Here is a 27319-nt window from a genome sequence, read left to right as displayed (position 1 = left end):
GCAGCTTTAAGAAAAGGCATGGAGTATCCTTTAAGAAGATGTGCGGTGACAGTGGAGCCGTCAACCAGGCAGGCTGTGGTGGCAGAATACTGCCGCAATGATTTGATCTTTGTCCTGCAAAATTACAGCCCTGAGGACATATTCAATTGCAATGAAACGGTTTTATTCTTTAGGATGCTGCTGGACCGTTTTTTGTATTTCTCAGGTGATGCAAGTACCGGAGGGCGGCTCAGCAAAGAAATAATTACGGTTATGGTCGGTGCGAACGCGACCGGTACCGAGAAAATTCCACTTCTTGTGATTGGAAAGTCGCAAAACCCTAGGTGCTTCAAGGGCCCCAGAAACCTGCCAGTATGGTACATGAGCAATTTAAAGCATGGATTATGCAATCATTCTTGGAGGGTTACCTGCGCCGCATGGACGGAATGTTTCGATCCCAGCAATGCCAAGTGGTGATTTTTGTCGACAAATGTGCAGCCCATGGCGCTGCAGACAATCTCCAGGCCATCCGGCTGGAATTTTTGCCCCCGAGTACCACGAGTGTGCTACACCCCATGGGTCAGGGCGAGATACAAAATCTTAAAAGCGCTCTACCATGCCAGTCTGCTTTGCCACACAATCCCGTGCATCGACAACGAAAAACTGCACACCGTAAACCTCTTCACGGCAGTCTGCATGCTTGCTGATTGCTGGAAGGCCGTTCAGCCAGCAACGATAGCAAATAGGCACGCTGGCTTTTCGGTTGCTGAATCTTCAACTGTGCGCGCAGCCTACTCACCATGAGATCGTGACACAATACTTACGCTTCAAAATTATTCTGGATCCAATGCTTCAGGTGTCCTCAACCAACGACATCGGACATTAACAGTGCGCTGATGTTGCTGTCAAATGTGTACGACGAGAGGACGACCCTCGCGCAAATACAAGCGGATGTCGTCGCATGGAGGTGCAAAATGAGGCAAGGCACAATCCGTGACTATTTCAATGTTGATCCGCAAATATAAAGTTCATTTTTCTCATTCACAAGTTTTTTCGGACTGCTGTTTTATTCGGGCATTTTTCCCATCCCATTGTAGTCTGAGAAATCGGTCGGCGACTGTAAATATAACTGAGTGCAGCATTTCGACACAATTTCACATGTTGTTATAATCATTCGCAATAAATATAATATATATATATATATATATATATATATATATATATATATATATTATACATATAGAGAGCGAGAAAGAGAGAACAGATCGTTTGTGGTATGACCCTCCCCCCACTCAATGCGACATAGTTGGCATACCACTGTTGATGATGTGTGGTGTTTTATGGCGCAAGGGCCAGGTATGACCAAAGAGCACCATGACAGGTGGTAATGTTGACGATATATTGTGGATGACATGCCCAATGAACTCATCATGGTAGATGTCATATGGCTGTAAAAGGGCCTAAAAAAAACTTACGTTGTAAGTAGAGTGGATCATATAGGTGCTAAAATAATGACGGTGACTAGGACGTGATGTGGGCTATGGCAATGGGCTTTCGTTAAACGATGATGCAATAAAACATAACACTCATACCAGAGTTTCAAGAGAGCCCTTGAACGGACGGCTGTTAGTCGTGTGCTTAAACGTTGCCTGGCCAGATGATTTTCAGGGTGTCCGTTTTGGCTAAAAACTCTAAGACTGTTTGCAGATTAAAAAGCGGTTCATCGCTAAGAAAAAATGCAGGGTGATGGGGTAAATTCTCGCAATATGCAGCAGGGAAATACTTTTTTCTCTCTGTTTCCATTGCAGGGCACTGAATAAGAACATGGAGGACTGTGTGATTATTGCCGCACATAACACAAGTTGGAGGATCGCCCCCAGTCAAGAAATGAGAGTGGGTGCCGTATGTGTGGCCTATCCTTAATCGGCAAAGTACTTCCTTGTACCTTGCTATTTTCCCATTTATCCAGATCCCCTGTTTTGGTTTTATTATGTGAAGCTTATTCATTGCTTGTTTATCCCATTCGCTTTGCCAATGATTCCTCAATTTACTGCGTAGAAAAGTCTTTAGGTCTGTGGCAGGGATGGGGATATTTGTATCTGCATCGCTAAAGGTTACTGACCCAGCGCTTTCGTCAACGGCTTCGTTACCTTTTATACCTTTGAGACTGGGTACCCAGCATATGACAATCACTTGATTGCACATATATAGGGCGCACGATAAGTTATAAAGCTCATTCAAAACGGAATTCTTGTGTTTTTGTAAACTAATTGGTGCTTTCACGACACTTAATGAGTCTGTGAAGAGAACAGCCTTAGCGATGTTTGTGAGCCTGATGTGTTTAATAGCCGAGAGTATAGCGTATGCTTCCGCTGTAAAGATGCTTGTGTATGGGTTTAGTGTGCCAGATATTGAAAATGATGGTCCAAGAGCTGCGTAAGCAACACCATCAGCAGATTTCGAAGCATCCGTGTAAAATTCACCACAGGAATACTTCTCTTTTAGTTCAAGAAAATGTGATTGTATGTGAGCCTCAGGCGCTCGTTTCGATATTTCTAAGAAAGATATGTCACATTGGATAGTTTGCCATTCCCAAGGCGCTGGGAACCGAGTAGGAGCCATTGGAATATTTTCTAGAAAAGGCACGCCTGTTTCTTCTGACAGTGCTTCTACTCGGAGTCACAGAGGAGGCCTGATGGCTGGGCGGTTACGGAATAGCCTGGCAGTGGACAAGTCGCTAATTGCAAAATGACATGGATGCTGAATATTTGATTTAACTTTCAAGACGTAAGAGAAAGATAAATATGCTATTTGTAGATGAAGAGACCATTCGTTGGATTCAACGTACAGGCTCTCTACAGGACTAGTCCTGAAGGCACCTGTAGCAAGACGGATACCCAAGTGGTGAATCGAATCTAACATCTTCAAGGTACTAGGCGTAGCAGAGCTATACACTATAGCACCATAGTCAAGGCGTGACCTTATCAAACTTTTATACATGCTCAAAAGGCATCTTCTGTCACTTTCCCAGGATGTACGGGACAAGAGCTTCAGAAGATTCATTGTCTTCATGCACTTCGCCTTCAGATATTTCAAGTGGGGGATAAATGTTAATTTAGCGTCTAATATGAGGCCCAAAAATTTATGTTCATGGCTCACTGGAAGCTGTTGTCGATTAAGGTAAATAGCGGGTTCAGAAAATATACCTCTCTTGTTCGAGAAGAGAACACACGTACCTTTTTGCGGGTTTAATTTAAACCCATTCTCGTCTGCCCACATTGACAATTTGTTTAGTCCAAGCTGTACATGTCGCTCACAGATGGAAAGAATAGATGATTTAAAACCTATTTGTACATCATCTACATACACAGAATAAAACATTGCACGTGGTATGATAGTGTAAAGTGAGTTCATTTTTATAATGAATAGAGTGCAGCTAAGCACGCCACCTTGTGGTACACCTGTTTCCTGTGTAAATAAACGAGATAGCACATTACCAACTCTGACGCAGAACGTGCGGTTAGACAGGTAACTTTGGATGACATTCAGCAAATTACCTCGGACTCCCATTTCGGCCAGGTCACGGAGAATTCCGAACCGCCACGTGGTCTCGTAAGCCTTCTCCATGTCAATAAATACTGACAAAAAGAACTGCTTATGCACAAAAGCATCGCGAATATTCGTCTCGATGCGGACAAGGTGATCAGTTGTGCATCTACCTTCCCTGAAACCACACTGTAGGGGATCTAATAGTTTGTTACTTTCAAGAAAATGAAGGAGACGCCGGTTAACCATTTTTTCAAACAGTTTACATAAGCAACTTGTCAACGCTATAGGCCTATAGCTGTTGACTGAAGTTGGGTCCTTGCCATCTTTTAGTATTGGAATAATTATTGCTTCCTTCCAGGAGATGGAATGTAACCAGCGGAAAACACAGAGTTGAAGAGTGACAGTAGTGTTTTGTGGGTTTCAGGGCGTAGGTGTTTGATCATTATATACAATATTCTGTCACTTCCTGGAGCAGACTTGTTACAGCCATTCAGCGCAGCCTGAAATTCCGCCATGCTAAATGGGCGGTTGTAAGGTTGGTTGCTATTTCCTTTCCGACCCAAAGGCAGTCGTTCCGCTTGTTGCCGGTATCTCAGAAATGTGTCTGAATAGTGGGATGAGCTAGAAATCCTTTCAGAGTGTACCCCTAGAGAGTCGGCTTGGCCAATGAGTGTGTCTCCTTGTGTATTTACCAATAGTAGAGGATGAGTTTCGCGGCCTTTTATTTTGTTTACCCTGTTCCAGGCTTTTCCCTCGTCTGTATAAGAATACTAGAGATGTATTTTTGCCAGCTTTCCCTTTTGGCAAGGCGGCGTATTTCGTTTACCCTGTTCCAGGCTTTTCCCTCGTCTGTATAAGAATCAATACTAGAGATGTATTTTTGCCAGCTTTCCATTTTGGCAAGGCGGCGCGTTCTTCTACCTTCTGATTTTATTTTCTTAAAGCTGATCAAGTTCTCGGTAGTTGGGCAGTCGCGAAGGCGACTCCAAGCCTTATTTCGATTTTTGCGGGTTTCCTTACACTGCTCATTCCAAGGAATACGCCGTTTAGAGGGTGATCCATTCGTTTGAGGGATACATATTGATGCAGCATCAGTTATAAATGCCGCCAAATATGATACTCTATCATCGATTGAGAGGGTACAGATGTCATCCCAGGTCAAATGTGTCAGCTTTCCGTACCGTTTTCAGTCAGCACAGCCAACCTTCCAACGTGGCAGATGTGGGGAACACTTATCGCCTTTTGTTAATTTTAAGAGAATTGGGAAATGGTCACTCCTATATGGATTTTTGATCACGTCCCAATCCAAGTATGGAACTAGCGTACTTGATGTTGTACTACGGGGTACAACGTAGTACGGCGCCGCATCTGGGATCTAGGGGTACGGCGCCGCATCTGGGATGGGTGACTTACGTCCACTGCTGTTACAGGCTGCGGTCACCTGGGCCGTTTGCTCCTGGGTCCCCGGATCCTGCGAGCTGACCGACCCTGATCGCCTGCCTCTTCCCTGGCCTACTGCAACCCTTCTGAGACCAAACTTGGATGAAATCGGCGCTTCAATCTGGCAACATGGAACTTCGACATCGACACGTGGCTTCAGCTGCTGTACATATAATCGCCAGCCATCATCCGCCTGCTTTGGGTACGGCGCCGCATCTGGGATGGGTGACTTACGTCCACTGCTGTTACAGGCTGCGGTCACCTGGGCCGTTTGCTCCTGGGTCCCCGGATCCTGCGAGCTGACCGACCCTGATCGCCTGCCTCTTCCCTGGCCTACTGCAACCCTTCTGAGACCAAACTTGGATGAAATCGGCGCTTCAATCTGGCAACATGGAACTTCGACATCGACACGTGGCTTCAGCTGCTGTACATATAATCGCCAGCCATCATCCGCCTGCTTTGGGTACGGCGCCGCATCTGGGATGGGTGACTTACGTCCACTGCTGTTACAGGTTAGTTATATGAGGGGTGCCTCCTCTACCAAGTGCAGTAATTCCTGTCTTATTGCGGTGTCGTGCCCACCAGAGTTTTACGATGAATTGAGGCGATTGTTGTGTATTCCGTACAACCTGTGTTCTGACGTCCTAAACATATTGCTTATGCTGTCGGGCGATGTTGAATCGAACCCGGGCCCCATGAGTAAAGCGGAAGCTGATGCCTTTGCTTCGGCCCTAAAAAGCATCGACAAACTAGTAGCTGATCATACCACAATGTTGGCTCATCTGAAAAAAGTAAGTGACGAGCAAGAAACGGCTAAAAATCAGATCAAGTTACTTAACGCTAAAGTCGCTGCCCTCGAGGCAACAATTGCATTGCAGCGCAACACCGAAGGTTCTGCTGACGACGGCTTGCGCAAGGTTTCACATCAGTTGGCAGAAATTACGTCTCGTTGCGATGATGCCGAAAACAGGCAGCGACGATCAAATCTTCTCTTTTTTGGAATTGAGGATAATGTGGATGAAGAATGGGCCAAGGCCGAGGAAAAAATAATAAGCTTTTGCTCTCAACGATTAGAAATAACGACTACTAGTTCACAATTTGAGCGTGTTCACAGGCTCGGCAAGTTCACCGAAGGAAAGAACAGACCAATTATCGCAAAACTAACCTTCTTCAAAGACAAGCAGCAGATTTTGTCTTCGGCACGAAAATTAAAAGGAACGACCTTTTCCATCAGCGAAGATTTTTCACCAGCGACACGACAAGCAAGGCGAAAATTAGTGGGCTTTGCCAAAGCCCAAAACAAGCCTTTCAAAGTATCAGTCGACCGTCTGCATATAAACAAAAACACCTACATATATGATATCAACACTGACTCAGTTGTTCTAGCTAGCAGATAGCTAAAGTTTAACACGTGCATGCAAGATCTGAATAAAGCTGAGTCATATCAAGCCACTTGCTCATTATCGATATCATCTTGTAATATCCGCAGCCTACTACCGAAACGCGATTTGGTCTGTTCTTTCCTTGACGACTGTGACTGCGACATACTTGCCCTTACCGAAACGTGGCTATACCCTGACATCACCGATAGCGAAATTCTGCCTGATCGTAACAATTTTAACATATACCGAAATGACCGTAAAAATAGGCGAGGCGGAGGTGTTCTTCTCGCAATAAAAAATACTCTACAGTCATACGTAATCAATGCACACTCTAACATAGAAATTATCTGGGTAGCCTGCAAAACCAAGTTTTCCACTCTGCTCATCGGCAATTGTTACCGACCTCCTGACTGTAGCCATTCATTTGTGAACGAACTGCGCAGTAGCATCACTGAGGCTGTCCAGATATGTCGCACCGACGCCATTTACATTTTCGGTGACTTTAATTTTCCTACAATAGACTGGAACCGATTATCTTCCCCCTGCCGCATGTCCACAGAATTTATCTACCTAACTTTAGATTTTAACTTATTTCAAATAGTGAAACAACCCACACGCGGTTCAAATATCCTCGACCTAATCCTTACGACGGCTCCTGAAAGAGTAGGTGCCCTAGTACACATAGATGGTTTTAGTGATCACAAGCTCCTTCAAGTTTCCCTTATCATTCCGCCACCATTCTCCGGCACCGACAGCAAAAAAATTCGCGACTACAGTAAAGCCAACTACAGCAAAATCAACGCCGAACTCGAAACCTTCTACACTGACACATTCCTACCATCCTTCGAAAGTCGTCCCATCGAAGACAACTGGGTACTTTACCGAGACAAATTGTGTGCGCTAGCAAATCAGTACGTCCCGCTAATAACAGTCAAAAATGATAAATCAAACCCCTGGTTTACAAAATCCCTCCGGAAACTTAGAAACAAAAAGAAACGTTTATACCGCACAGCTAAACGACATTGCACGCCTTCCGCGTGGAAGGCATACCAAGATTTTATGATAACTTACTGTTCCGCAGTAGAATCTGCTAAGCATAAATATTTTTCTAGTGATTTACCTTCCCTTCTGAAATCTAACTCAAAGAAGTTTTGGAAACTTGTATCCCCCGAACACGATCCGCAACAGATATCTTTGCTAGACGACAATCATGTTCCACTTTCAGACAGTCATTGCACCTCGGCATTTAACACATTCTTTTCATCCGTTTTCACCCGGGAAGACCACTTTGACGTTCCATACGTACCCGATTTTGATTTCCCATATATGGAACCGATCGAAATGACTGCAGAGGGCATAGTACTTCTAATTAAAAACCTTAAATTATCCACTTCAGCCGGAATTGACAATATTAACTCTAAAATTCTTAAGAACACTGTCTCCGTTTCTGCTAACATTTTATACCACCTTTTCAGGCAATCTTTAGCGACAGGTCAACTTCCCTCCGATTGGAAAATTGGTAAAATAGTGCCTGTGTTCAAAGCCGGTGATAAACATACTCCCGAAAGCTACCGTCCAATTTCTTTAACTTGCATCTGCTGTAAACTTCTCGAACACATAATCGCTTCTCATATTTACCGACACTTAGAATCTAACAATTTCTTTTTTAACAACCAACACGGATTCAGGAAAGGCTTCTCTTGCGAAACCCAGCTTCTAGAATTAAGTACAGAACTACACTTCAACATGAACAATAACCTCCAGACTGACTGTATTTTTCTCGATTTCTCGAAAGCCTTTGACCGGGTCGCCCATTGCCGTCTGATTTCTAAATTATCTGCCCTTCGATTAGACTCGCTAACCTTATCTTGGCTCCGCAACTTCCTTTCACTCCGCCAGCAGTTCACGGTTATTAACAATTTCCAATCCTCCCTTTCTCACGTAACTTCGGGCGTACCACAGGGGTGCGTTCTCGGCCCCCTATTGTTTTTAATCTACATAAACGACTTGCCAGAAAACATTTCTTCCTGCATGCGAATCTTCGCTGACGATTGCATCATATATCGTCCAATAACCTGTGCCGATGACCACTTAACGCTGCAAAACGACCTTTACCGCATTAACAACTGGTGTAAAAAATGGCTTATGTCGCTGAATACAGAAAAATGCAAAATAATCTCCTTCACACGCAAGCAAAACATTTCCAACTACTACTACACCATTAACAACTACCAACTGTCGCAGGCATCATCTTATAAGTACCTTGGTATTCATTTCACACCCAACCTCTCCTGGTCTCACCATATTACCACCATAAGCGCAAAAGCTTCAAAAACTTTAGGATATTTACGTCGAAATTTACATAACTGTCCCACTCACATTCGTCATCTAGCTTATCAGACCTTCGTTCGCCCACAGCTTGAATACGCCGCATCTATCTGGTCCCCCTACCAAAATTATTTAATTAACATGCTTGAAGCAGTTCAGAATAGGGCTGCCCATTTCATTTCACGCAATTATGACAACCATAACAGCATAACGCAAATTAAGCTCAATCTTTCACTTGAACCCCTTAGTGCTCGTCGCGACATTGCCCTTTTATGCCTTTTTCACAAATACGCATGCAGCAACAGACCATTCCCATTTCACCTTGATGCTCCTTCCATCACATCACGTCGGTTGCATAATCACTTAAGTTTCACGCGATTATATGGGTCAACTCACACCTTCAACGCATCTGCTCTTCCACGCGCCATACGTTTGTGGAATGATCTTCCAGACAACATTGCATCCGAACCAGACCACGATCATTTCCGTCAACTCCTGCACTCTTTCTTTTCGCAATAAAAACTCGCCACTAGTATTTCCAGTTTTATTTTACTTCCGGTGCCATGTTCTGTATACTACCCATGTATTTATTTATTTGTTATGTTAACAGCTTTAAGACCAAAGACATCCGTCATTTTTTTGTACCACTGCATGTGTTTTTTTTTTCTTCAGTATCCCACTTTGTGCCCGACTGCATTCCTTATATTGATAGATTTTTTACTGTGCACGCCATTAGTTCCTGCGTTTTTATCATGCCCTACCATTGTGCGTATTTTAAACCCTGCCAACTGCTCATGCGCCTAGATTCCGCATATTTGTCAGTATATCTTTGTTTGTAGTTTCTTTTCTTGTTACTGTTGTCATTGTTATCGGTATACTTTTTAGTTCTTGTATCCAGTTTTTTCATATGTATAATGCCAGCCAATATTTCTTTTTTCTTCTCTCTTCGTGTTATCCTTTTTCCCGCCCGACCTTGTACTTGCCGCCATACCACATTATCATCGACTCCTCTCCTTTATGTTAACCTGCAAATTTGAGCCAACGTTGTACACCGACAAGTTACTTTGTACTTTCTTTTTACCCCCCTTACTCAATGCCCTGTAAAGGGGCCTGTAAGGTATGTTCAATAAAATAAAAAAATAAAGTCAATGGATGAGAATGTTTTGTTCGCCACGCTGTGGAATGTGGGTTCTCTTTTGTTTAGTAAGCATGCATTGGAGGATTAAAGGAACTTTTCTAATAAGCGCGCTCTCGTATCACAACGAGAATCTCCCCAGAAGGTGTTATGTGCATTTAAATCACCTACTACAATGTAAGGTTCGGCGAGTTCTGCGATAAAACTCTGGAATTCTGTTGTGGAAAGTTGATGGCATGGAGGGAGGTACAGAGCGCTAACTGTTACTAACTTATCAAATAGCACGGCTCTGATTGCCACTGCCTCAAGGGGTGTTTGCAAATGTAAATGTTGGTAGGCGATACCCTTATCAACTATAATAGCAACATCGCCTGACGAGGCGAGAGCGTCACTGCAATCTTTGCGGTAAATGGCATATTGTTTCAGAAAGTCAGTATGTGAAGGATTGAGGTGTGTCTCTTGCACACCCAGCACCCTTGGATTAAACTTGCGAAGGAGTTCCTTAATGTCATCAAGATTGTGTATTAGACCTCTCACATTCCAATGCATTACCTGTGTGGCCATATTGAAAGTGTTTTATGGTGTGTGTCAAGAGATATTAGGTTGGCTCAAGGGACCTTTCCAGGCCCCTTGATGCGGGGTATTTCCTTTTTGTTGGCGCGCTCCAGGGAGCAACGCCGTTTCTTCGGCATCTGAGATGTCAAAGAAGTTTTTGTCACATCCATCGCCTCTTCAGAGGCGCTGGATGATGCCCGCTCAGCGAGCACTCTCAGGATTTTTTTCGGGCCTGTCTGCACGAGCAGTGGCCCTGGGACTGGCAGGCTTGGAGGTCTGCTGGCCCTTCGTGGTAGGGGGCAGAAGAGCAGTGGCTGCTCCCGCCAGGGGGACTGATAACGTAACCGCCGTCACACTCCGTGTGACTTGCGCGGCCGCCAGAGGATGTGGCACTGCCCCCCGGCGCGTCACATCACTGGACAGATTTGATTGGTGGTGGACAGAAAAACGCTTGCGCGCTTCTGGAAAAGAACTATTTAGTTTGACCTTCAGTTCGATTATTTCTTTTTCTTTCTTCCATGACGGGCACGATCGCGAATATGCGGGGTGGTCTCCGTCACAGTTAGTGCAGTGGGTTGCGGAAGAACAGTTATCTGATGTGTGGTCTTTAGATGAACATTTTGCACAAGTAGCACGCCCTCGGCAGCTCTGAGATCCATGCCCGAAACGCTGACACTTGAAGCATCAGCGCGGATTGGGGATGTATGGTCGTACCCGAAGTTTACAATATCCGGTCTCTATCGAATCATGCAGTTCACTTATTCCGAAGGTTATTATTACATGCTTTCTTGGGATTTCCTTGTCATCGCGTCTTAACTTAATTCGTTGCACCTTTACAACATTTTGGTCTTGCCATCCATAAAACAGCTCGCTTTCATCGAGTTCAAGGAGGTTGTCATCGGAAATGACACCACACACAGTGTTCATTGAGCGGTGGGGGCCCACAGAGACAGGAATGTCACCAAATGGAACAAGTTTAGTCAGTTTGCTGTATTGAAGCTTGTCACGTACTTCCAGAAGAAGGTCGCCGCTTCCCATCTTAGTTACTTTGTAACCAGAGACGATTGCTTCTGTCAGACATTTTGCAACCACAAATGGGAATATTGTACGGACTGTCTTGGTTTCGTGTTGACCATGTATTACATGGTATTTGGGAAATATTTCTTTTGGTTTCATCAGAAAGTTGAAGGTTTCATCGGTGCGCCCCCTCTTCAGGGAGCGATCAGAGAGTGTGGGGAAATTTGAAGCGACATATATGATTAATGTGTTCAGCAGGAATGCCCGCCGCCCACCTCAGAGCCCAACCTGGGGACGTCACAGGATTAGAAAAATTCTATTCTGCATACGCCAGCAGTACGTTCCCACTATAACCTAATATATATTGACACGTGTACTTGTCTTTATCGGGCGACAAGTTTTGCCGCCTAACAAATGTTATCGCACAGCGCGGGACGCGCCCGATGTTTCTGGAAAGTTATCGATGCTTCTATCCGCTGTTTGTTGTCGCCGAACCTTGTGTTATCTGATTTCATCGCTTGACACGAATGGTGTAGAACTTTGTAGAAGGCATGCGGGTCCTAACGATTAGTCTGGAACATTCGATGACTGCTCTATAAAAGCCGACGCGCTTGACCCGCCGATCAGATTTTCGACGATCGCCGAGCGTGTTCGCCGCTATTGTTGTGCTATAAGTGTAGCCTGTTTTGTGGGCACAGATTCGCCCAATAAAAGTTAGTTTTGTCGTTCACAGTCTTGCTACTGCGTATTCAACGTCACCACCACGTGACATCTGGTGGAGGTGCTTGTGCGTTCATGTACCGAACGCCCCCGCAAAGCCGCGATCCAAGCCTGAAGCCCGACGACAAAACCAACGTCGCCCAAGACCAGCGTGCTAGCCGCCGACTGCAAGGACTGCCCCCGGGGCACGGACTTCTACCTGAGAAGACCAAAAAGATTGTGGACAAGGCAACCCCAATGGCAGCCCCAGCGTCCCCCATCATGCTGAAGCAGCCCAGGGACCTCCGACGTTCCGCGGACCAACATTCGAGGACCCAGAAACCTGGCTCGAGACGTATGAGAGGGTCACTACGTTTAACAATTGGGACAGCAACGACAAGCTGCGGCATGTCTATTTCGCACTGGAAGACGCCGCCAGGACCTGGTTCGAGAATCGAGAAGCCACTTTGTTGTGTCGGCAGCGGCAGGCAAGCGGGGGGCCCCGACCAGCGAACACGCGGCTAACGCCGGCGCAGTGAAGGAGACGCGGAGCGAACTGCTCCCGTTGAAAACCGGAACGAAGACTCCGCCGACCGGCGGCTGTTTATTGCTTATAAAGGGATCACACGCCAGATGACACCTCCCGATTGGTCCAATGTTCTTGACATGACAGAAGGGGGGTGCGCCATCTAGCTAAACAACTACAAACCATACACGTACGATGACACACAGATCTGACAGGGGGCGACACTATACTACACACTTTAACGACATGGGACCTGTTCCGAAGCGGCTTCTTACAAATGTTTACAAGCGTCGTACGAAAAGAGCGATCCCAAGCACTACTAGAAACCAGAGTGCAGCTGCCAAACGAGACGATCGCGATCTTCACGGAGGAGATGGCCCGTCTTTTCGGGCACGCCGACCCTGAAACGTCAGAGGACAAAAAAGTCCGCTTCCTGATGCGGGGCGTCAAGCAAGAACTTTTCGCAGGACTTATTCGTCACCCGCCGAAGACCGTAGCTGAGTTTTCTGCAGAGACATCGACGATCGAGAAAACTCTGGAGATGCGCACCCGGCAATATACCCACCAGGGGCTCACGCCGCAGTACGCCATCCAAGGACTGGATTCCGGCGACCTTCAGGCGACCATCAGGGCCATTGTGCGCGAGGAACTGCGCAAGGTCTTGCCTTGGTCGCAGTCCCAAGTGGCTTCGATCGCCGACATCGTGAAAGAAGAAGTTCAGCGATCGCTCGGAGTTCCCGAGTTACAACCACAATTATCGCAGCCCCAACCAGAAGCGATGACCTACGCCGCCATCGCCCGCCGTCAAGGTCCCCTTCCACGACCGCGCCAGGGCCCTGCAACGCCGCAATTCCGCTGACCACCGCCGCCGCCGCCATCACGCCCACCCGTCGCCCAGCGCAGCTACCCGAGAAAGACAGACATTTGGCGAGCCCCCGACTACCGGCCGCTCTGCTATCACTGCGGAGAAGCCGGCCATGTGTATCGTCAATGCCCATACCGCGACATGGAACTGAGAGGGTTCGCCGTCAACGCGCCGCGTCCAAAGCTTGGAGAGCGCCCATGTGTCATCGCCGACTACCTTGCCGCTACTCAATGGTACCCTCGACGACCGTCCCGTTCGCTGTCACCAGGCCGCTACCTGACGCCGCAGCGCCGACCATGCACCGGCCCAGCCCGGGGCCGCTCTGCGAGCCCACATCTGGAAAACTAAAAGCAGCAACCGATGGAGGTGCGGTTGCTGTTCGTCGAACTGACGAAGATCCTCCGCCATCAACGAACACGACGAAGAAACCATCTCGACGACCTAATGACGACACGCCGCCGTCCCGAAGAAGTCGCGAAGCCAAGACTACACCGACGAAAGACGACTTGACGACGCAAAGTTCCAGCTTCAGTTCAACACGACGCAGCCATGATCCGACGCCAAGACCCAACTGCAACGCCAGGCAAAGAACCACCGACCTCGACGTACTTCTAGACGGCCACGCAGTCAGTGCCTTAGTCGACACAGGGGCCGATTACTCTGTAATGAGTGGACACATCGCCGCCCAGTTAAAGAAGGTTAAGACTGCATGGGAGGGTCCCCAAATTCGGACCGCTGGAGGACACCTCATTACGCCAACTGGAATCTGCACGGCAAGAATTACCGTTCATGACCGGACTTACCCTGCCACCTTCGTTATCCTGCAACAGTGTTCGCGAGACGTCATTCTCGGCATGGACTTCCTGAACCAACACGGCGCAATCACTGACCTGAAGTCGAAGTCCATAACGCTGTCGGAAGATCGAGCGATACCACCGGAGAGCTCTAGTTGTCACCGTGCCTTAATGTGCTCGAAAGTCAAGTCAGCATCCCGCCCCGCTCCAGCATTGTCATTTCCGTAGGCACCAAATCGCCTTCCTACGTAGAAGGTGTCATCGAGGGTGACCAACGTCTACCGCTAGACCGTGAAATTTGCGTCGCAAGAGGGATCGCTCGACTGCATGGAGGAAAAACTGAAGTGTTGCTGACGAACTTCAGCCAGCAGTTCAAGCACATCAACAAGGGCACGACGATCGCACACATCAAAGAAATTCTGGAAACCAGTATTGCGTTTGTCCTCTCGGATTCTGCCGCATCTACCCCGACGACCATGGTTCCCGAACCAGACTACGACATTAACCCAAGTCTCTCCGTGATTAAGCAACAGCAGCTAAAAAGTCTGCTTCAACGATGCAAAGGCTGCTTTTCGACGTCTTCGAGGATTCGACAAAAACCAGTCGCCAAGCATCGCATAATAACCGAGGAAAGCGCTCGACCACTCCACCAGAGCCCTTACCGAGTTTCGCCGCGAGAACGTGAAGCTATAAAACAACAAGTCGACGAGATGCTGCACGACGACATCATCCAGCCGTCGAAAAGCCCGTGGGCATCCCCTGTTGTCTTGGTGAAGAAAAAGGACGGCACCTTACGTTTCTGCGTCGATTATCGTCGACTGAACAAAATCACAAAGAAGGATGTATACCCCCTACCACGGATAGATGACGCATTAGATCGGCTCTGCAATGCAAAATACTTCTCGTCGATGGATCTCAAGTCTGGCTACTGCCAAATAGAAGTCGACGAGAGAGATCGCGAAAACGCCTTCATCACGCCAGACGGCCTCTACGAATTCAAGGTCATGCCATTCGGACTCTGCTCGGCGCCTGCAACATTCCAGCGCGTCATGGACACGGTGTTAGCAGGATTGAAGTGGCAGACCTGTCTTGTTTACTTGGATGACGTCGTCGTCTTCGCCGAAAATTTCGACGATCACCTTAGGCGGCTTGCGACAGTACTAGAGGCCATCAAGGCATCAGGGCTTACTCTGAAGCCAGAAAAGTGCCGCTTCGCTTACGATGAGCCTCTATTCCTAGGCCACATCATCAGCAAGTCTGGAGTTCGCCCCGACCCACAGAAGACCGCTGCCATGGCAAAGTTCCCGCAGCCCATCGACAAGAAGGGAGTGCGTAGATTTCTTGGCATGTGTGCCTACTACAGGCGATTTGTCAAGGACTTTTCACGTATCGCTGAGCCGCTGACACAGCTAACTAAATCTGACGTCGAGTTCAAGTGGGAAACGCCGCAGGCCGACGCATTTCAAGAACTCAAACGACGCATGCAGTCGCCGCCCGTACTTGCGCACTTCAACGAGCATGCCGATACCGAAATCCACACTGACGCCAGTAGCCTAGGCCTCGGTGCCGTGCTAGTCCAGAGAAAAGATGGTAATGAACACATGATAGCTTACGCTAGCCGGTCGTTGTCAAAACGGAAGGCAATTATTCTACAACCGAAAAGGAATGCCTCGCCATCGTTTGGGCTACAGCGAAATTTCGCCTGTACCTATATGGCAGGACATTCAAAGTCATCAGCGACCATCACGCTTTGTGTTGGCTAGCGAATTTAACGGATCCTTCAGGACGGCTGGCGCGGTGGAGCCTAAGACTGCAAGAATATGATATCACTGTAACCTATAAGTCCGGACGAAAACACTCTGATGCCGATTGCCTATCACGCGCCCCCATTGACTCGCCGCCGCAAGATGAGGAAGATGACGACGCCTTCCTCGGCATTTTAAGCGCAGAAGACTTCGCTGAACAGCAGCGAGCAGACCCGGAGTTGAAAAACCTCATCGAGTATTTGGAAGGGCACACCGACGTTGTCCCTAAGGCATTTAAGCGAGGATTATCTTCGTTCTCGCTTCAAAACAACCTACTCGTAAAGAAGAACTTCTCACCAGTGCGCGCCAACTACCTTCTTGTTGTCCCGTCAGGACTGCGTCCAGAAATATTGCACGCCCTACACGGCGATCCAACCGCTGCGCACCTTGGATTCTCTCGGACACTGTCGAGGATACAGGAAAGGTATTATTGGCCGCGCCTGACCGCCGACGTCACCCGTTATGTCAGAATATTCCGAGACTGTCAGCGACGCAAGACACCGCCAACAAGGCCAGTCGGATTACTACAGCCAATTGAGCCTCCTTGCCGACCATTCCAGCAGATTGGGATGGACTTGCTGGGACCCTTTCCGACATCAATAACCGGAAATAAGTGGATCGTCGTGGCGACGGACTACCTCACCCGCTTCGCTGAAACAAAAGCACTGCCGAAAGGTAGCGCAGCCGAAGTGGCGAAATTTTGTCGAAAACATCCTGCTGCGACATGGCGCCACAGAAGTCCTCATCACCGACAGAGGAATGGCCTTTACAGCGGAGCTCACCTAGGCTATTCTGCAATACAGTCAGACAAGGCACAGGAGGACAACTGCTTACCACCCACAGACGAATTGTCTTATGGAGCGGCTGAATAAGACCCTCGCTGACATGCTGGCAATGTACGTCGACGTCGAACACAAGACCTGGGATGCCGTCCTGCTGTACGTAACATTCGCTTACAACACGGCGGTGCAAGAAACAACACAGATCACGCCGTTCAAGTTAGTTAACGGCAGGAACCCGACGACGACGCTCGACGCCATGCTACCGCACGTAACGGACGAAGAGAATCTTGACGTCGCTACCTATCTCCAGCGCGCCGAAGAAGCCCGATAGCTCGCCCGCCTGCGAATCAAGAACCAGCAGAGGACCGACAGCCGACACTACAACCGCCGACGACGCTTCGTCGAGTACCAGCCTGGCGACCGTGTTTGGGTATGGACCCCGATACGCCGACGAGGACCGAGTGAGAAACTATTGCGACGCTATTTCGGACCCTACAAGGTCATCCGACGTATTGATGCACTGGACTATGAGGTCGTGCCAGACGGCATTTCGCATTCACAGCGACGTCACGCATGACCTGAAGTGGTCCACATGGTGCGTCTTAAACCATTCTACGGACGCTAACGAACTTTCCTTATTTTGCTTTTTACTTTGCTATGAGTGCTTACTTAGTACTTTCGTTTGCAGCATCGGGTCGATGCTTTTTAAGAGGGGGATATTGACACGTGTACTCGTCTTTATCGGGCAACAAGTTTCGCCGCCTAACAAATGTTATCGCACAGCGCGGGACGCGCCTGATGTTTCTGGAAAGTTATCGATGCTTCTATCCGCTGTTTGTTGTCGCCGAACCTTGTGTTATCTGATTTCATCGCTTGACACGAATGGTGCAGAACTTTGTAGAAGGCATGCGGGTCCCAACGATTAGTCTGGAACATTCGACAACTGCTCTATAAAAGCCGACGCGCTTGACCCGCTGATCAGATTTTCGACGAACGCCGAGCGTGTTCGCCGCTATCGTTGTGCTATAAGTGTAGCCTGCTTTGTGGGCACAGGTTCGCCCAATAAAAGTTAGTTTTGTCGTTCACAGTATTGCTACTGTGTATTCAACATCACCACCACGTGACAATATATACCCAAGACTGGATATATTACACAAGGTTAACCATTGCCGCCAGGAAACAGAAGCAAGCTTCGAGCTTGCTTCTGTTTTTGATTTCCTGATTTTTTTAGCCTTTAAATAGTAATTGACTAGTTTTCTTTTTGTGTATTTTTGTGTGTGTGTGTGTTTTGTGTATATTTAGTTCTGCACGATAGCCACAGCATCCATTCGCAAAACGTGTTTCAACACGCGCAACCGTTTTGGGACGTTAGCCTTTGTAGCTTTTAAATAGTAGTTTGGAAGTCGCAATACCATTAGCTATTAGTGGTTGCAGTCTGTGTGCATTGGTATCGGTAGTACTGCTTTGGTAGGACAGTGAGAGCATGTTTGAGCACGTGTGAAGACATGTCGTACCTTAAGTCTGTGCGGCATTCATTGCTTCTAAATCATTGGTGATAACTACTTTGCAGCATTTTAAGGATCTAGATTATGTGCGTATAGGACTTTGCTAGAAGGCACATGCCCTGAAATCTTCGGTGTTTGTATTAGAAAAAGCGAAGTGCAACACATGGCAAGAAAGACGGTAAAGTGTGCAGTGTTACAGGGAGGAGTCCCCCAAGGTAGACAAGGGGCCGGATGAGAACAGGGAGGAAATCATGTCAATCGTCAGACACTGTGATGTCGATGCTAGGCTGAAGAAAATGGGGGCTTTCCAGGATGAGCTTGAGAAACAGGTCAAAGAGCTGGAGCGTGATGGACAGAAGGTGGCGGAAGAAAGACCAAGCCGCCGAAGAAAAGCTGCACAAAGCCGCCATCGTGAAGGAGAATGGTTGCGACAATGCAACGCAGTCTGCCAACATGACACGAGAGGGAGTGTCAACAAAGCACGTGGAAGGTATGCAAAGTAGGGTGCGAGTACCTGGTAAGAGCTTCACCTATCTTGATGCGACCACAAATGAAAAGCAGGAACGCAGAGGTCAGTGCCCCTTGTCAAATCCAAACCACACAGAAACCTCCTCCTTTTCTCTTCCCACTTTCAATAAAGTTTACCACCACCCCGACCAGAAAAGCATGACAAAGGGAAGCAGGGAGAGGCCTCGGCAATAGGAGAAAGTGAAAGGATGATTATCGCCGGCGACTCAAACTTGGCTAGGTGCTCACAGGCAACTGTGGAGAGGGTGAAAGCTGAAAAAAGAGTGGCGGTAGGGATATTTCCAAGTGTGACATTAGGCACTGCCATGGAGCAAGCAAAAGCAAAGCTTGCGGGAATAGCCCATGGATGGGACCTTGTCGTAGTCACAGGTGGGCTAAATAACGACCCAAACAAAAAAGACAGGACTAGCCCAGCCGTTGGCAAAGGAGGCAGACGACTTGTGTGAGCTGTCCCCTCAGGTGCAGATCGTGGTGTGCATGGTGCCGGATGTGCCTGCACGTGACAGTAACGTACAAAGAGCCATAGTGGCTACTAATGAGGCTATATGGACCATGAGCCGAGAGAAAAATTTCGACGTTGTACATGGTGTCTACCAAGTTCACATTTCCAAATTCCTTGAGTTTTCCAGGTTTTCCCTGAGTGCTTTTGCAAGATTCCCAGAGTGATGCAGAACTATGTATTATGTCAACACGGGCTGAAACCATATCACCCAATGCTGTCACTCTCTAGTAAGCATATAAATTTTCTTTAAAAAGAGAACGACTTAATCTAATTTGAATACTAAGGAGTAGTGTTTATGCAATAGACAAGAACGGCACCGAGATCGGCGCTGCTGCGCCGGCGTTGAGAGCGCCGCATACGGAGCAAAATTCTATTAGCGGTGGTACCCCTCTCCCATCTCTCGTTCGCGCCGCCTTGATTGCCTCCTGCAATGCGCGTGTTTGGGCACGTTTCGGGCCGCGCGCCGTGTGTGCGCGTGGACATTTCCTTCGAAGGGCAGTGTACAGTCTCTCTCACATTTAGGGGAAAACTCGAAGCGCAGCAGCTCGCGCAGATGCTCGAGGGGCGGGATCTTGAACGGCGTCGTCTGCTACGGCGGCGCACGCTGGCCGCATTGTCGAGAAACGTTCTACTGTCAGGTGCAGGGCGCTGATCACATCGTTACTGCGTGAAAGGAGCCGGTATTCTTTGCTAAGCGTTGCGCGACGCCCACTGATACGCTCGAATGTAAGTTCATCGCTGCAAGGCAGTCATAGACGATGTACTGATTCCATACATTCTTGACGACCCGTTTCTGGAAGGCGACTATATATTCTAACGCGATAGGACGCCGATCCACACTGCTCGTGCTGTGCAAGAACTGCTAGAAGAGCGCGCAGTCACTCTCTTGGAGCGGCCGCCTCAATCCCCGGGCGCCAACATCATTTAAAATGTCTGGGGCTCGTTGAAAGTATCGCTGGCGCAACATCCCCTCTATCAGTCGCCCGAGGATAGGCTTCGATCCACCATCGTCAGTGACTGAGACGTGCAGCGAATGAACACATCCCTGATCAAGTCATTCTACACTTCACTGCCTTCCAGGATGAGCGCTGTCATCGCTGCCGCTGGGGACATAACGAGATACTAACTGAAGTTCCGAGCGTGACGTGTCCAATTCCCCACCGGCGGGCAGGGTCTGTCTGGTGTAGCGAATGATTATCGAGAAAAATCATTTCCAGCTCATTGTCTGAACCTAAAACGTTCATTTATTCGTGCCCGTTTGTTTCACTGTGTTCGACTCCCATTGTTGAGTGCTTTGTTTTCCTTTCGAGTCAAACAAAGACTGAGCACGTTGCGCGCACATCTTGGTGCGTTTTGTCGCTGATCATTACGGTAGTACACACAGTGAAGAAATATACGTGCACACGCTCAGTACTCCGGCCCTTCGAAAGAACAAATGAACCATGTTGTCAAAAGAAGTTTGTGGAACTCCATTAGCGCCAATGAAGGATCAGAGTGTGGCGACGCACAACGTTTATTTAGTAAAGAATATCAGCTCAGTTCCTGCAGTACCGATGAAATTGGTGCACTGCCCCTGACAGTACCACGCTTCCCGAAAATGCGGCCAGCGCGCGTCGCCGTAGCAGACGACGCAGATCACGACACCGCCCCTCAAGCGTGTGCGCCTGCTCGAGCTGCTGCCGCCGCACGACTCCATTGCTTGCCGCATCGCGATGCAATACATTTGGAGTTTTCCCCTTAGTGTGAAACAAACTGCACACGCTATATTTGCCTTTAAGAAGATTGGTACGCTTGACGATTTTTTTTTATATGGCTGCAATGCGGCGAAAGGGCAGCGTCTGCTTAACCATGTAAGGGACGCTGAGCAGGTAATTGGAAACGACATCGTATGTGCTGCCGGAAAAATCGTCAGCACATACAATGCGGCACATACATACGGCACCTACGAGTTAAAGTCATTTTTGCAGTTTCTCACATTATGTTTGCTACAAATCCGTGTTGTCTCTGATGGCGACAACGGACTTCTATCGACACTGTGCGGAAATAAACAAGATATATCGCTGCATAGCACAAGTACGACATGCGCACACAACTTTAACTAGTACGTCCCCTACAATATGGAATAGAGGCAGCAATGTAGACAGCTTAGTCATTTTTTAACAGTACTCAAGAGACGGAAGTTGAAAGTATTATTAATCATTCCTGCTTCAGCAATGGCGGCGCGACCAAGACGCGGGTGTGTATCGTCCAGTAACCCGATCGATCGGTGTGATGGTGAAGCGGGAATGAACTCCGGTCATGTTCAATGCATCATGCACATATTCAATTTCTCGGCACGCGTGAACTTCGGCCACTGCTAGCGCATACAACAGACGTGGTTTCCATTATTAGACAGCGCACACACAAACGAAACACGAGAAAGAAGACAGGACAAGCACTCGTTGAAATTAAAGTTTTTGTATGAATAAAAGGATTATGTACCGAGTAATTATTAATTTCACGTGGGTTAGATATAGAAACCGTCATACACTCAGGAGTGATAATAAACGATCTCGCTTCGTTTGCCAGATGTTTACTTCGCTCAGCGCACCGCAGTAATCCATGTCTGTCGTCTGCTTCTTTCGTACCATTTTCTTGTGAATCGGTATAATTTCACTGGTGGCATCAACCTTTTCATGTTTACACTGCTGTCGTGACAGTTAACAACACAATAATAATTTCCGGTCATCCGAAGAGGCGCCGTCGCAAACAAGAGACGTTTCGCGCGCAGCGCGAACTGAACACGGGCGCGACCGCGAAGGGAAGCGGCGACGGAAACCTACACCTTCTCGCGTGCAGCGCGCGCTCAGCCTGGCCTCCTCTGGCTCAGCGCGAGCGAAGGGAACCGGCGGAAGCAAACCCCCGGGGGATTGGAAACCGTGCCGCCAGGGGAGAAACGAGCGCTGGCGTCACGGGCGAAACTTGGCGTGCGCTCGTCTATGCAAAAAGAGAATAGACGGGAGAGGTTAGTAAGAAGCACAGCAAATAAAACGTCTTTGAAAAAAAATTGCAAATCCAGTCGGACATTCTCAAATACTAATGAAAAGGAGATGCATACAGAAGAAAATATTTTCGAATATGAGCTATTTGTATCAATTGATAGCAAGCTCAGTGGTATGAGGCCCGAATTTTGTCACAATTTAGATATTCAAATGCTCGTAAGTCAACCTCCATTGTCATAACATACTCTCAGCCCGCGCATGATGCCTCAGTGTTGTGTTTCACTGCTTCAAAAAGTTTATTTTGGCTTGGATGAGGGACACCTGTATCTTGGAATCAACCAACATTGTTTTTTGAGCTCAAGCTCCTTCAAAACGGCGGAAGCACACTTCCTTTCCCATTCTTTGCTCAATGCATAGGTCCTTTCTGTTCTTGTCCTCCTTCCGCCCCTCGTTCGCCCCATGGACCATTTGAAGCAACATCTTGGTCAATTGCACAGTCCATGTCCTATTTTCCGAACTCCCTAGGGGCCGCCAAAACCTCAGAAAAATCGGCCAGTTGGAAAAAATAAACGCATGTAATTCACTGCCCTTAAGGGCTCAAACCACCATTGGCACATTCGAAAACGCTCTGAAGGCCTGTCAGTACACGTATTAGGCATCTATATGGCTATACTAACAACAATGGGAAGTCAATGCTAGATCTTTGTAAGCAACATAAACTCTTTATCGTGAATACAGGGCCTAAGTATGACAGGAAGACCACGTGGGAAGTGGAAAACCGGCATTCGACAATTGATTACTGCCGGCTGATAGAAGGAATTAATGATTAGTTTAGAGAAATGGTCATTGACGAGGAAGGGTATAATAGCATAGACAGTGACCATAAACGCGTCATTTTAAAGCTGGTTAGTTAATTTAGGTTCAATGGTGCAAGAGCGACTAAGGCCATGCTGTGCCAGCCACAAAATATTGTTACATGTGGATAAACGCAGATGAAAGAGGCTACATACAGGGTATTTACACTGGAGCCAGACCACCAGGCCGACACTCGCCCGCGCAAAGGGCACAGACCCACTTCGTCGTTGTTCTCGTGGCGGCTCGTCCCTTGAGCATCGCTCGATGATATCGTAATACTACCCCCCAGCACAAAAGCGCCGTCACGGTGCTGCTAAATATCAACAGTGCGTGGAGAGTTGTAGGGTTTGAATCAGGCGACGTGGACAATGTCAGTGGTTGTCACAGCGGAGGACGTAGTGGGCATGTCTACAGCGATTTCGTAGGTGACATCGGTTACTTGGCACAGCACATGATATGGGCCTGTGTAGCAGGAAAGCAGTTTTTCACAAAAGCGAACTTTACGCGATGGTGACCAAAGCAACACGAGGGCGCCGGGCGCATAATGGACATCATGGTGGTGGAAGTCATAGCGTTGCTTTTGTTTGCCTTGAGAGACTTGTGAGGTGCGTGCAAGTTGGCGAGCATGGTCAGCTTTGGCGATAACATCACGGGCATAAGCGCTAGTTGAACCTTTGATGGACAGAAGCACAGTGTCCAGTTGTAGCGCCGGTTCACGGTCATACAAGAGGTAAAAAGGTGAAAAGCCAGCAGTTTCAAGACGGTCAGAGTTATACGCAAATGAAATGCAAAATAGAGCCTGGTCCAAGTCACGGTGGTCGTCTGAAACGTATTTAGATAGCATGTCTGTAAGGAGGCGGTTCAAACGCTCAGTGAGGCCGTTCGTTTGAGGGTGGTAGGAGGTGGTAAAATTATGCTGCATTGAGCAGGCACGCATGATGTCGTCAATGACTTTGGCTAAGAACGTACGGCCACGGTCTGCTAGCAATTGACGCGGAGCACCATGAATCAAAATGATATCATGCTGTAGGAAGTCCGCAACATCAGTTGCGCATTAGTCGGAAGAGCGCGGGTTACGTAGCGGGTCACGTAGTCCGCCGCAACGGCAACCCACTTGTTTCCTGATATAGAGTCCGGAAATGGGCCGAGAAGGTCTAAGCCCACCCGATGGAAGGGCTCAGCAGGGATGTCGAGCGGCTGCAGGTAACCAGCGGGGGGCTGGAAAGGCTTCTTGCGTCGTTGGCAAAGTTCACAAGCGACGACGTAACCTCGTACAGAACGGGCAAGGCCCCGCTAGAAAAAACGGCGCCGTACAAGGTCACAGGTTCGAGATACGCTGAGGTGTCCTGCCGTTGGTGCGTCGTGGAGCTCTTCAAGAACGGTTGAGCGGACGTGTTTAGGTATGAGAAGTGGGAACTCAGAGCTGTACGGATGAAGGTTACGACGGTACACAGTACCGTCGCGGAGGACGAAGAAACGTAGAGTGGCGTCGGCCAGAAAGTGTTCAAAACGGTCGATGAGTGCTCTGATGTAGGCGTCACGACGTTGCCCGTCGGCTAAATGAAGCAGCTGCGACACAGAGAATACACAAGCAGCACTGGTAATATTGGAGGAGTCAGGGTCGTCAACAGGGTAACGCGACAAGCTGTCAGAGTCTTGGTGCAGGCGGCAGACTTGTAGACCACGGAATACAAAAATTCTTGTAGTCTCAAAGCCCATCGACCAAGCCTGCCTGTAGGATCTTTTGAGGATGAGAGCGAGCAGAGAGCATAATGGTCAGTGACTACGGAAAAGGGGTGACCGTAGAGGTAAGGACGGAACTTCGCAACCACCCAGACTACAGCAAGGCATTCTCGTTGCGCTCCGATGGTGTGAGGAGGCAGCTCGCATAAACAATAACGCGATCCTAGCCACGCTGACGCTGGGCTAAGACGGCACCTACGCCATGACCGCTGGCATCTGTACGTAATACTGTAGGGGCATCAGGATCGAAGTGGGCGAGAATGGGTGGTAAAGAGAGAAGAGTGACGAGATGAGAGAAGGCGGCGTCTTCTGCAGTACCCCACGAGAATAGTACGCCTTTCTTCAAAAGATTAGTAAGAGATCTAGCGATTGCCGCAAAATCTTGAACAAAACGACGAAAATACGAGCATAGCCCGACAAAACTTCGGACGTCAGCGGCTGTCTTCGGAACCGGAAAGTCTCGGACAGCGCGAGTTTTGTCGAGATCAGGGTGTACTCCGGAAGCATCAACGAGATGGCCCAGAAGAGTAATTTGGTGGCGGCAGAAACATTATTTTGACGAGTTAAGGTGCAGCTTCGCCTTTCGAAATACATCAGGTATAGCTGTTCGACGCTCAAGGTGAGTGTCGAACGTGGGCGAAAAAACGATGACATCGTCGAGGTAGCACAGACATGTGGACCATTTGAAACCACGGAGCAAGGAGTACATCATACGCTCAAAGGTGGCAGGGGCATTGCATAATCCAAACGGCATTACTTTAAATTGGTATAGACCATCAGGTGTGATGAACGCGTTTTTTCTCTGTCCATATCGTCAACAGCAATCTGCCAGTATCCAGAACCAAGATCAATAGAACAGAAATAGCTGGAACCGTGGAGGCAGTCAAGGGCGTCGTCTATACGTGGGAGCGGGTAGACGTCCTTCTTAGTAATGTTGTTCAGATGCCGGTAGTCTACACAGAAGCGCCACGTGCCATCCTTCTTCTTAACCAACACTACAGATGACGCCCAGGGACTCGAAGAAGGCTGAATGATGTTTTTGTCTAGCATTTTGTTTACTTCACTTTGAATTACTCGGCGTTCCGTCGCAGAAACTCGATACGGTCGTCGGTGAATAGGAGTAGCATCGCCACTAAGAATCCTATGCTTGACTGCGAGCGTCTGGTTTAAAGGGCGATTCTCGAAGTCGAAAATATCTCTGTAGGACGATAATAGTTGGTAAAGGTCTTCAGCCTGCGCAGAAGACAGGTCCGTCGCAACCATTTTCTGTGTCTTGGGATCGGCGGCTGACGCTGGCACGATGGGCTTGCTAAGCTCGCAAGAAGCATCGGTCGATAAAAATGACATGTGATGGTCGCCGAGACAATCAATGTTGGCAAGGCAATTCTACCTTGCGGTAGAATTTGCTTTGCCAATCCAAAGTTAAAGATAGGCATGAAAGTGCGGTTCGCAGTAATAGTAAGTATACTGTGAGGCACGGTAACGTCATACTGTAGTGAAATGTTGGGCAGAGGAGTGACGAGGTACTCACCATTAGGGACTGGTGGGGAAGACATGAGTTCAATATAGGCTATTGATTTTGGCAGCAGGCGAATAAAGCCGGTGGGCCGTTGGCGGCACTGGCGTGTGTCAGAAGGTTCTGCGAGAATCGGCAACTCAAGGTGAAGGGTACTGGAAGAGTAGTCAATAAGAGCAGAATGTGCGGAGAGAAAATCAAGGCCGAGAATGAGGTCGTGGGGGCAATGAGCAATCACGGTAAAGAGGACAGTAGTGTGGCGGCCGGCGATGCTGACACGTGCCGTACACATGCCGATGACAGGCAATGTACCGCCATCCGCAACACGGAGGACGCGTGCCGACACTGGGGTGAGGAGCTTCTTCAGTCGACGTCGGAATACAGCACAAATAATAGAAATATGCGCACCTGCATCGACGAGTGCTGCCAATAGCCGTCAACGTCAAGGTTTTGGTTCGTGTGTAAGTGAGCAGAGGATTAGAGGGCAGGGTGGACAACGCAGCTTCACCTCCAGAAGCTGCAGTGCCTAGTTTTCCGGCTGGATCCGGGAGGCGATAGGCGACGGAGAGAAGCGACGGGGTTGGGGCGAACGAGACTGATGGCGTCGAGGTGAGGGAGAGTGGCTGTAGCGAAGGTTCGGTGCGGGAGCATAAGCGGCAATGGGTTCATGGCGGGTGGTATAGGGAACAGAATGTCCAAAGGGCGAAAATGAGCAGCGGTGTATATCCGAGGAGGTGGCGGCCATCAGTTGCGGCAGTGACGAGCGACGTGGCCGATGCGACAGCAGTGGAGGCAGATCGGCCTGTCATCAGGGGTACGCCATTCGGACGGGT

The 27319-nt window shown here is 48.4% G+C and overlaps 2 protein-coding genes across 3 annotated transcripts in view; both read right to left on the bottom strand.

The window, feature by feature from the left end:
• Positions 1-27319, bottom strand: part of LOC135896031 (zinc finger protein 658B-like) — a 181353-nt gene that overhangs the window by 28251 nt on the left and 125783 nt on the right. The gene's annotated exons all lie outside the window — the stretch shown is intronic.
• Positions 1-27319, bottom strand: part of LOC135896027 (zinc finger protein 658B-like) — a 200821-nt gene that overhangs the window by 144201 nt on the left and 29301 nt on the right. The window lies entirely within an intron of this gene.

Source organism: Dermacentor albipictus, chromosome 8, assembly GCF_038994185.2.
Source record: "Dermacentor albipictus isolate Rhodes 1998 colony chromosome 8, USDA_Dalb.pri_finalv2, whole genome shotgun sequence".
Taxonomy (NCBI): Eukaryota; Metazoa; Arthropoda; class Arachnida; order Ixodida; family Ixodidae; genus Dermacentor; species Dermacentor albipictus.
Note: the sequence above shows the minus strand (reverse complement) of the source record. Positions and strands in the feature narration are given on the sequence as shown.